Genomic DNA, 12,320 nt, shown 5'->3' on the forward strand with positions numbered 1-12,320 from the left:
ACCAATGAAAAAGCGTGTAACATGTAAAATTAAATGATATCGGTATAAAAAGTAAAGAAAGAAAAAGCTTGTTTCGAAGAAGAACAAAAATAAACTAAATCGACCTAAAGTAAAAAATTATATTTTCTATATGAAATTATTTAGTTAAATTTCAAACTTTAAATTTGAATAATAATATTAATATAATAATAAAAATTATATTTCTTTTATCATATTAATTGTAAAATATGAATTAGATTCTAAAAAGATATTATTTATTGATATTAAATAAAAATAAGCTTTGTGATCATTTAGCTTACTATATGCATCAATGATTGTCAAAACGAAATCTGATGACAGAATTAAAAGTTGGGTTCCTTTCGCTGCCGATTATTGTCAAAACAATAATTTGTCGAAACCCCGTAAGTGAAATCATATATAATAATTGCTATATAAACAACTTAATTTGTGTGTGTGTGTTTTAATAATGAACTGAAAGTGCTGAAGGTGATATGAACAAAGTCATCTTTGTCACTTTTTGTCCTGTGTATTTTAATCCTATCTGATCAAAAGTCCTCATTGTGACTTTTTGTCCTATGACTTTCTGTCCGTCTACCGTATTTCCTGTGTACTCTAATCACTGATTCCAGCACGCACTAGATAATCGGGCACATTTATTATGTTAGCACTCCTCCAGACCCTGTGTATTACAGGTACACCACACCTGTGTTCTCGAGTCACTTGACTCTACATTTCGCCAGCAGTCGATAGTCGTTGGATAACACAGACAGTACACATCATACGAACATGGGACGAGTGACACACGTACAGAAGTTGGAGATTATTTGGATGCACAAAGATGGTATTTGAGTGATTTAGGATTCGCAGTTTCAAGGGACACAATTTCGTACTAGATCCATAAATACAGCATCGGTCTATTTAGCGACATGTGCGATTTTATGAAGCCTACAGTTTCAGCTAGTGTGAGCCAAAGAGATACAAACATTATCAAAGACTGTTTATCAAAAGACTCGACTTTATCTAGCAGGGATATTCACAGAGTTCTTAAAGACGATGGTGCCACTTTCGGACTGTCTACAATGAAGTGGGCAATTGAGGCCTCCGGTTTCACCCATTCGAAACCCCGTTATGGACAAATGGTTCGACACGCTAACAAAGTAAAATGGATGGAATTTTGTGAGCAACTTATTGCATCCAATGACAAGTTTGAAAATGTAATATTTTCCGAGGAGTGTTCAGCTGAACCAAAACAAGATGTGCAGCAACAGAAAGATAGATTCCCACGCTACAGTGTTACCCAAACCGAAGCACCCACTAAAGATCCACGTATGGACCGCAATTAGCAATTAGCAAGAAATCCGGCTTTTTGAGGGAATCATGGATTCTGAATTTTACACAGACTGTATCTTAAGACACCTTGATGCCATTTATACAGAAGAATTTCGTTGGAACTGAACATCGATTTCAACAAGACAACGACCCTAAACACACCTCCAGACGTAGGTGTTCTTACTTTAGTTTAACCTAATAAATATGTATCTGGAATATATTGTGTTTGTTTTCATTATTTTAGGAATTATTTTGAATTACAGTTTACCGTTTGATCCCGATCAAATTTAACTACATATTTACATATAGTACCAGAGCATTACATTTAATTTTTCAAGATTATGACTTTATCTTATGCGTAAATACGTCTTTTTTAGTCAACTGAACAGTGGATTCCATGAAAATAAATCATTCAGTGATGATAGATTTACATAAAAATGATTACATCTATGAAGATGAGTTCTCTGATGATTGTCGCTGTTGTTTTAAATCAACACTGGATGTGAGTTTTTTTAAAGGCCAGCAATTATTCAATTGATTTGAATCAATCATTGGCCAGTGGACAAAGAAACAAAATACAAAACAAATTGAAAAGGGATGTTTAAAAAGCAGTGCTCCCACTGGACCAGAATTCCCTTTCGCCACTTTTTCGGGGAGTGGCGCGGCACAAATAATCACATGCTTTACAATTATTTCCATCATATTATATATTATTTTATTCATTACACTTATTTTAGCATTTTGAATCAGTTACATTACTTAATCATATCCAGCTACCATACCTAAACATTTCTTTCTGAAATAATCAGAAGTTGATTTGTTTGATAAATTCTATTATGGAAATCAAAATTCAGATAATAAATCATATAAATATAAACTTCATGATGCTACACCCCTCCGTGAAAACAGTGTGTACATTGCCCGAAATGCAGATGTCACAAAACATCAAGCCCAATTTAGAGTCGTATCTCAACCATTCCCTATTAAATTTCCGTTTTTCTATGGAAGATTTTGCAATTTGGAGAGAATCAGATGTTTGAGGAGGTGGGGTTGACTGTAAAGCCAAACATAGATATTTTTTTTTAAATTTTAGACTGACTAGGGTCAGAACCTACAAGTTTAGTGTCAAAATAGAATGGAGTGCATAGTCTTATGAGATTAGCATTTTTATACTGTTGCGCACCGAACTTCAAAGAAAATTATTTATTAAAATTGCTATGTCCATATCAATGGTGACCGACCACATTGTTTATGAAATATTCGAACTAAAATCAAACACATCAAAATCAAAATCTTGTAATCAACGAGCTTGGCCGCAAAAACAAACAATTGATGTATTCATATATACATTATACACAATAATACGGCCAATTTAATTACCGGACGGTTCTCTGGTTAAGAATTGACATTAATGTGGAGATGATAACACGATAATGAATAAGACTTTAAATGTTAAACAATTGACCACAGCAGGGTAAACAGCTGTCCGATGTACTTTATTACATAATCACCCACTTTTTTGCAGCCATAAATTACCTGAGGCTGTAACCAGCTCTGTGTGCACTGGAGCGACGCGATATTTCCGGTCGCACGCGTGATCTGAATAAACAGATTTTGATTGCATAAACAAACAGGCGATAATGTGTCACTAACAAAGGATTAAAAATACAATTTATTGCAAAAAGGGATTTTCGCCACTTTCAAATTTTTTTCGCCATTGTTGAAAAAAATTCGCCATTGGCGAAAATGGCGAAGCCCAGCTCGAGCACTGTTAAAAAGGCATTAAAAAAACCAAACATGCCATAAATCTTCAATAAATTGAATGTTGTTTTCTGTTCAAAATATCGCTAAAAACAAATACCTTTCATAAATTTTGCAATATTATTTTATAATCATGTGTATTTAAGTGGTATACATACAAATAAACAATTAAATTGCATTTAATTATGAAATATTACCAGCGTACTCTAACGTACTCTAGCGTACTCAGTTTAGTAGTACCCCCTCAAGGCCTTCATAGCGGATAACGGGATTAACTACAAGAATGGATGGCCTGCCGGTGATTTATTAGAAATGCTATATCTAATTTTACATGTATCATATAAAGATAATTATATGTCTAGTGTATCATGTTTCTAAATGCTGTAACAGTCGATAAGTATTTATTACAAGACTTATCTTATTTTGCTTTTCCTTTGATAGAAAGTCCGGACCTTAACCCAATAGAAATGGTTTGGAATGAACTCGAAGTGTGTCGCCCGGGAAAACCCACATAGAAAGCAAGAACTTCAGGACTGCATCCTGCGATTTTGGAGAACCCAGATGACAATAGACAAGTGTTGTGCGTACATAGATCATGTGTTTAAAGTTATACTAACGTGTGTGATTATGACGGGGAATGCGATTGGTGATGTACCCAAGAAACTATTCACGGACAGATCAAAAGGAAAAAGTATCGCCTTCTTCCACGACAAGTTAACACCAGACCTGGAAGTTCATTCCAAGTACGTTGCTTTGATGCAACAATGGATGTGACATTCGTATGCAGTTTGAATTACATATAAAAGGTGCAATGAATTATGAATCAAATCAAGGATGAATATCAATAATTGTTTTGTCTGTTATAAATTATTTTTAGTGCAAATATTTGATTAAATGTAATAAAATGGAGAGAGAGAAAAACACGGCTCGTCTTTTTATATTTAAGCATAAAAAATCACAGGTAATGCGTAAGAAAATTTCTAGACGTTTTTACCGCACGTTCATTATTGAAATATACATAAGGTTATGAACTGCGAGGCTTTACGTCAGCATACTGCTAGCACTTCATGGAAACTATGCCGGCATGAAGTGTTGCTGTTCACACCCTCCTGTATTTCTAAAAACGAATTTTTCTTATCTATTTTCATTTCTGTCGGATATCTCCAGCTGTTAAAATAGTCGTATTGCATGTATATTAGAGTCATACACATTTCATTCACATTCATGTGGAAATAGCTATCATGTAATCTCCCAAGAAGTTATTGTATGTTGGATTTCTGTCTGATTTAAAGTATGGCTAAGATTAAAGAAAAAAATATCGCACCTTGACATCCTCTAAAAGATGTACCTGCACATCATACATGTACCAACAATTCATCTTATTTGTAGCAATTATTCACAATGGAAGGGAAACTTATGTACCATGCACTGCGAAAAGAAAAATAGATTCATTCCTTAAATCAGAATATAATATGTGACAGAAAAACTTAAAATTGTGAATTTACTGGATGATATTAATCAATATGGGAATATTTGATATCTTTTCACCTTGGTAACGCTACATCTTCCATTTTTCACCCTGCGTTATTTTCATTTTCAAGCATTTCGTTAAAATAAAGACTATTATGAACCCCAATTTAGTAAGAAATTGAATGGCTTATTATATTCTTGTGACACATTATCATGGTTCTTTCTCAAATCATTTAATTTTACATGTTACAGGCTTTTTCATTGGTTGAAAATTTTTTGGAATATTGTACCCAACGAAAAAAATAATAATAAATGGCCAGAACTACTTTCTATTGGAATGTTGGGCATTCCTCTGGATGCTTCGTATTTATATATAGATTAGGGAATCCTGAAAAGAAAAACTTAACAATTCTATCGATCTATATAAATTCATTAAACAAAAGTAAAAAACTATCAAATATAAATAATGATTAATTATGCAAAATGAAATAAACATAGCTATTTGAGGACACCCCCCCCCCCCCCACCAAATATAACAACACACGTCTGTTTCTGCCACAGGGTATATATATATATATATATATATATATATATATATATATATATATATATATACATGTATATATATATCACTCTGATCAATCATATAACGGCTTATTGATAGAGATTCAGAGGCCTGTGGCCTGTAAAAATACAAGAGGGTTGAGAGTTAAAGTATTCAACCGGGGATGACAATAGTCCAGTTTGCACCTTGCGACAACTTCCTTCATGTCACGAATCCAAATACCAGATACACTGCACACTGCCTCAGAGATACTGCAATATCGTAGCCCTTTAAAACGACTATGGTTTCGAACTCCGGCATAATATGTTCTTCCATAATCCTGCCAGGCACGGTAAATATCAAAATCACAAAAAAAGCCAGGAAAACGTCAGATATTTCGGACTAAATATGTTTATGAGTGGGCACCGAAACGAGGTTTCCGTACGACGTTACAACAGCTGTCACAGCCTTAGGAATTCACTGATAAAACTCGAAAAACCCTCTGTAACACTCACTTGTCCACCTGGAAGCCGTAACAACCCTCAAGAGAACCCTACCTAGCATCCCACATCTTGATTATGCCCGTGTCCCACGCTTTCCGTTAGTACCGACATCGAACTTTGCACTTAATTCCAGTTCCACTCAACAAAATTCCAGCAATTTTCTCTCAACAGGACTTATCTCTAACTCATCCTTTTAAAACTGCATTCTTCAGTCCACAAGAAACCCGTTTCCTCAACAGTAAACAACAGTTCGTGGAAGTCGCCATTAGGCCTAACGGATTTAGTTGATTTTTTTAAATTGTGTATTCACAAATTACTATGCCCATCTCGAAATGACATAGAATGTAGTCCAAGAATAACTTGTTAATTCAACTCAAATCAAATAATGTTTTATCATATAAACTCAATGTTTTAAAATATTAAATGATAAGGAATAAATTTATAATTTTTTTCGTTGGATGGAGGAATTCCACGAAGAAGAAAAAAAGACGGGAAAGTTTTGCATCATGCTCTACGCGCAATGATGCAGTTTTCCGTCTTTTTTTCGTGGAATTCCTCCATCCAACGAAAAAATGATAAATTCATTCCTTAAATTATTTCAACCCTTGAATTCAGCTCATGAAGCAAACATCCGTGCGGATTTTCTTAGGTACTCGATATTACACACGAGTGTTTGAGAAAAGTAACTACTTTCATTCAAAGTATGGGGCATATTTTGTTTCTTAATTAATACGTCTGTGCGTTCCGTGCGATATGTGATAGACAAAGAAAACTCTCATTTATGTTGTTTTTGAGAAAAAGAAATAGACCGATCGCTTCAAAAACCTTGACCCCGTGCTTTAACTGTATCTTTTCATCATGGTCACGATGGTCCACGGTGATATCGGCAGTCGGCACTATAGGATATCTAAGTTAGCAAACAATGCATGGCACAGGAAAATGCATTTATTTTCGGCTAGAAACAAACAGATCGCTGTGACAAAAAGCTGTGAATGTCTTCAGCACAATATCTCGTCTCTACAAGCAGATTGCCAGGTACAACTGATGACCGCCCTCAAACTGGACAACCAAAGGTTACGACCACAGGGGCTAAGCCCGTTTTGGGTCAGAACTCCGTGATACCATAAAGGGGTCTAACTCTGACCCAGATAAAAAAAACTACCAACTCGCTTCATATGCCTAAAAAATCAGAAACTAGGTGTGATATGTGTAATTTGGTTTGAGGCCGTTCTTTTGACACTTTGGTAATTTTGTTTTTCGTTTGTATATGTTGATCATTAGGGCATCTGCAAAACCACGAAACGAGCCTAGGCCTAAGTAGGAACGAAACGAAACCAACCTAAACCAGTTGTGGATCCAGACAATATAACCAGGGATCCAAATATTTTAGGTATAGACCCAAATTTTCCTGGGGGGGGGGGGGGTCCAACATTTTCTTGGGTGCAAATATTTAGCAAAAAATTTCAAAATGCCATGGGGGGGGGGGGGGGGGGGGGGGGGGGTAGTGTGCAAAAGATTAAAAATCAAAACTTTTCCAGAATATTCTTCGTATGGGAATAACGTATGTTGACGTTGTCCATCTGCCAGATTCAAAATAAATTCATATTTGGAGAAATTTTGTAATCAAATATGTGTAAATCAAAGTACTGACAGTACAGCTGGCAGTTGCACCGCCTGGAATAGTTACGATAACATGTTCACATCTATTAAGGATGTATGCTACACCTGAGAAATTTGATGTAGATGAAAAGTGGAGGATATGCACAACAATATTTTGAAGTTGAAAATTTTCAAATTTACTTTATTTTGTCAAAAAATACAGATTTAGTGGAAGGTAATCTTTAAAAAAAATTAAAACCCCTGCTGGACCCGAACCTGCGACTTACAGATCAGCAGTTGGTATTTTATACTTACTGAGCTACTCGGCTAGGTATTCAAATGGAAAAGGAAAAGTCAAATATTGCTGATATCGATTTTTCATCCATGTTTCTAAAGGAAGTCAGCCATTATAACGATGTAGAGTACTACCTTAATCCACCAATGACCCGAGAACAGTGGGGCCCCTCTCAGAAACCTCTAATTCGATTGAAAAATCCCACTTTCTCCTAATGAGGTTTTAAGAATCATGTCTAGTGAGAGAGCGAGTTGATTCCTTAGTAGCGGCAATTTTGAATCAGGGGTAGACAATCAGTTGTAGAATTTAAGTTTTACTCCACTATCTGTATGAAAAGTTTTTGTGTTAGTCAAATGGAGAGAGACAATTTTGATTTCTCGTACGATAAATACTTATTTGTTAAACTAACAAATTCTGAGTTGCCTAAATAGGTACTGTTTTACAAGCACGAAATATTCTGATTTTACATTCTAAATATATGATTGTTTTACATAATATTTGACTGAATGAAATGTTTGTTGAATATTAAATATTTCCAATCAAGGGAATTCGGAAATTAACTGTTCATTTAGGATATAAAAAAAAAAGAATAGCCAGAAAAGGATTAATTTCAGAATGGAAAGAATATGTATGGGAATGGGAATGGTCCGCCGTAAACGTAACCGGTATGAAAAGAAGGGGAAAATCTACTATATAGTATGTTTTCCGGGGGGGGGGTCATCTGGCTATCAAAGGGGGCAAATCCTACTATATAGCCACATTTCCGTGGGGGATCTACATATAGCCATTTTTCCGGGGGGGGGGGGGGACTGCTATATAGCCATTTTTCCCGGGGGAAAGATGGCTAGGGGGAAAGGCTACTATATAATACCGGTACTCACTTAAAGGACATAACGCATGATTTCAAAGTTTCTTAGTTTTTAATTAAAATGAGTTCTTTATATGTCTAATAACAGAACTGATATATTTTAAAATTCAACCGAAGCTTATTTTACGAGTTTTAAGACAATGAAATTCAAATTCCGTGATATGCATATTTTTTTTACCGATTTTCCGCGCCATTGCGTGTGACGTCATAAGCTGATGACTACACGAGTTAAGGTAGCTATTGATAGCTAGCCCCAAAAAAAGCGCTCATTGAATTTTTTTCAATTTTATTTATTATAACATTTTGACTTTATCCTAAAACATATCAAAAAATCAACAAAAGTAATCAGGTTAATTTTCGAGGAAAGTGAGATTGAAATCCCCTCTTTTGCAGCCCCAAAAGGCAAAAAATGCCAAAATTGAGCAAATTAACACAAAAGCCAATAAAAATTTTATTGACACCAGAAATATTGTTTGTCATATATAGTTATGTAAATTAAACACAAACAGATAAAAAATCAACATGGATTAGAAATTCAAAATGCATCTAAGGAAAACATTGGCATGATTCGACTTGGCAATTGGCCAAATTTACCCAAATATGGCGTTTCTCAAATACTATCAGGCATACATTTTCTGACAACAACAAAATTCTGCTCATAAAATTTCTGATTTTATTTCATTTTTACAATAAGTCAAGTAGTATCTAAAATATTGAATAGAAAAAAATATACCAAATGAGGTTTAATCTGAAACTATGTCAGATTTTGTAACCCTACCCCCTCCCTTCTAGAAATGAATTTTAAGAGATACAATCAGCAGAGATAAACTATTGACCTTAAATGCCTAAGCATTCCCAAATTACCATATCGAGCATTCAAACTCACAATACTAGAAGTTTCTATGAGCCATTTAAGAATGATATATAGTGTGTGCTATTGCAGTTGACCTTTTCGCACTCACGATGATTGCCTAAATATTTAGTTATTTTTTATACAATTTCTTGTAATAACTGGACCAAATCTATTACCTATACATATTTTTTGATAGAAATTTACATCACTATACAGTATAATACACCAAATATGTTTAAATAACCATTTCATATTTCAATAAATAATTAATATCAATGGAAAGAGACCCATGGACTGCCCATGGATCACTACATGTAAGTCCATCTGAGTCATCTTACCCTCACAGATAGGTGTGTCTTTCATAAGTTTAAGATTTCTAATTGTAGTTTCACATGGAACCAAAAACTCACTATTGGATAACTGAGAATGCATGTACATGTATAATTGTATATTGCATTAACTAACTGAAGTTTTCCCCAGGTGAAGGTCTATGTTCACTGTATGTATAAGGGGGGGGGGGGGGGGTGAATTAGTTCCATTATGAAACTTTTCTAAAAATTTGATATACATTAATGTATCTATGATGTATGTTTCAACTAAATTTTGAAATACAAGGAAAATTCAAACACATTGATTGAAGTTATAAAATTGATATTCTATCATGTGCACATTTTTTACTAATATATCTAAGAAAGAATAATCAACATTGAAATTTCCTTTACATCTATGCAATATTATTGTCTTTCAAAAGGCATGTACTTGTAATATACGAGTACATGATCTTGTTTTCCCTTAAATTCACAATTTAGTTTAAAGTATGTTGTATAACATCCACTGCTCTGAGCTCATATAAGTGAATTAATGTTTTTCATCCAGTCCCAAATTTTGCAGTAGTTCTTTAATCTTCGGAACTTGATCAAACATTTTTAAGTTTGTGGAGTTGTGGGGGTCCAGGGGATATGTCATCATCACTGTAAATGGAGTACCTGTTCAAAATATAGATAAATATAATTAAATATAGCAAAAAGGATGAATATCTGATATACTCAGAATTGTCTTTACAAATGTTTATCAAAAAAAAAAAAATAGTACCTCTCTTGCTGTTATACTTGTTGCCTCGAAATCCACTTCAACCTGCACTGGTCCTATCTAACCTCCCTCGGTCTTCAGGCTGATGCCTAGAAAAAAGATCATCATAATTGATATTTGCACAGTTAGGTCTATATTATACCATTGAGTAATTAGATTGCGTCAGACAATGTGAATTTTAAAACTGTGTCTCAACACATATTCAGTTAAAATTTAAATACTGATGTTTCAAAATTATAAATTGCAATGAGATGACATGTATATATGTTTTCATAAACTGTCATAGACTTATCATATCTGTTTTATTTACAAAATGTGGGTCAAGAGAAGGGCATACGTGTAGTATACATATCTTACTTATACATACAGTGCATACATTTGCCTATGAGAGGGCATATGCAGACCTGTGATTAATTTACATTATTTAAAAAGGTTTTGCCAACTTACATGTTTGTGTGAAACACGAAACTTCAGGTTTGATATATTTCTTAGGTCACTGAAATTTCAAAGTAATAGTATATGTATACTATAGTCTAGGGAATTATAATTCAACACATGCCCCCCCCCCCCCCTTCCACTTTTTATCCGGTTCCCTCATACCCCTAGATAGTAGGTCTATACAGATATTTGTTTTTCATTACTTTTATACATGTAGTTCAAGGTATGTTATTTTCGTAACGGTTATTTTCATAACGATATTATCATTTTCTTAATAAAAGAGTTGTGAGAGCCCATGTTTACAAATGTGGTATACATTTACATGACATCCGTTCGTTTACAATCACATGCACAGGTGGGAGTTATATTTTATGCACATATGGAATACATATATACATACAAAATAATACATCTACTGTATGTCGTGTGTTTAAACTTACAGATGTTATTATAAATCGCGTTGTTAAATAGCAGAGGAAATGTGAGTTGAACTTTTGAATACAAATTTATGGCATTTTTTTCACTCACCAAACGAAACTATGATTTCGTTGTCCAAGTTGAATGCATCCACCAACTTCCTCTTCTTGCAAGAAACTTTGTTTAGCCTCTCAATGACTGTATAAACAGTATTTAATCTCTCAGCATGCAGCACTCGGACATTACGATGCATCGATCAACAACTTTGTTTACGTAGCGCATCTATGTACATGGATTGGTGGTTGGTTTAACATTTCGATTAGCAAAAAGTTTCACACAGATGAAACATTTGATCTACCATTATTACAGACATTGACGTATACTTATGTGGTATGTGCATATTTTCTGTAGGCGAGTCAGTCACAGCAACAAAACACTTTCGGAACCCCTTTTTGTTTTTCGACTATTCTATGACGGAGTAAGGAATTCCGGAAAATGAATTCACGTGAAAATACACAATTTTTACTGATCACGTGGTTGCTATCCGTCGCTACCTTAAACAATAAGTAATATTTCATTTGTCAATTCCATTCTTTTGATATAACAACGCGCTTCCAGATGCACTTTGCTTTGAGTTTTGATGATAAAAGTTAAAAAACACAACGTCCTCCTCATCCTTTCATACTGTGACAAATTGAGATCGGTTTCGGGATGTATCATAACCTGTTAGAGGCTAAATATAAAGCTTACGTCAACCGGGCTTTATCGTAAGGCATTACGATAGCATCCGAGGGTAGTTCGGGTGCTCAGTAGTATAAATACGGGCGTCCTGGCAATAGATCGCAGTTCATTTTCGGAGCTCGACAGAAGAGAAGGTACGACAATATTTAATACGGTGTGTATTAATGTAATTCAGTATACGGTGGCGAGTATACTGGTCTAGAGGATAATAATAAAGTATTTCCTCTGTTATTGCCTTATTGGTGTCGAGATTTGTCCGGTTGTAGTTGGACGTACATACTACACAAGTATCTGTCCGGTAGTGGATACAGACTAGCATAGATCCCAGCCTTGTTTACCCATACCTTATAGGTTTCATTGCTATGTGTGATTAGGATATGTAATCCTGAATACTATTTGTATATATTGACTCG

At 34.5% G+C, this 12,320-nt stretch overlaps 1 long non-coding RNA gene across 2 annotated transcripts; it reads right to left on the bottom strand.

Moving 5' to 3' along the window:
* Positions 1 to 8,807: 8,807 nt before the first annotated feature.
* Positions 8,808 to 11,829, bottom strand: LOC130054189 (uncharacterized). Of its 2 annotated transcripts, XR_008802473.1 has the most exons (4): positions 11,278 to 11,829; positions 10,759 to 10,807; positions 10,315 to 10,400; positions 8,808 to 10,208 (listed from the first exon to the last, which is right to left on the bottom strand). It is a non-coding gene; the product is annotated as an uncharacterized LOC130054189 (long non-coding RNA). The 2 variants fall into 2 exon arrangements; XR_008802472.1 differs by lacking the exon at positions 10,759 to 10,807 and having other exon boundaries at positions 11,278 to 11,828.
* Positions 11,830 to 12,320: the final 491 nt, after the last annotated feature.

This window comes from Ostrea edulis, chromosome 4 (genome assembly GCF_947568905.1).
Source record: "Ostrea edulis chromosome 4, xbOstEdul1.1, whole genome shotgun sequence".
NCBI classification, from domain to species: Eukaryota; Metazoa; Mollusca; class Bivalvia; order Ostreida; family Ostreidae; genus Ostrea; species Ostrea edulis.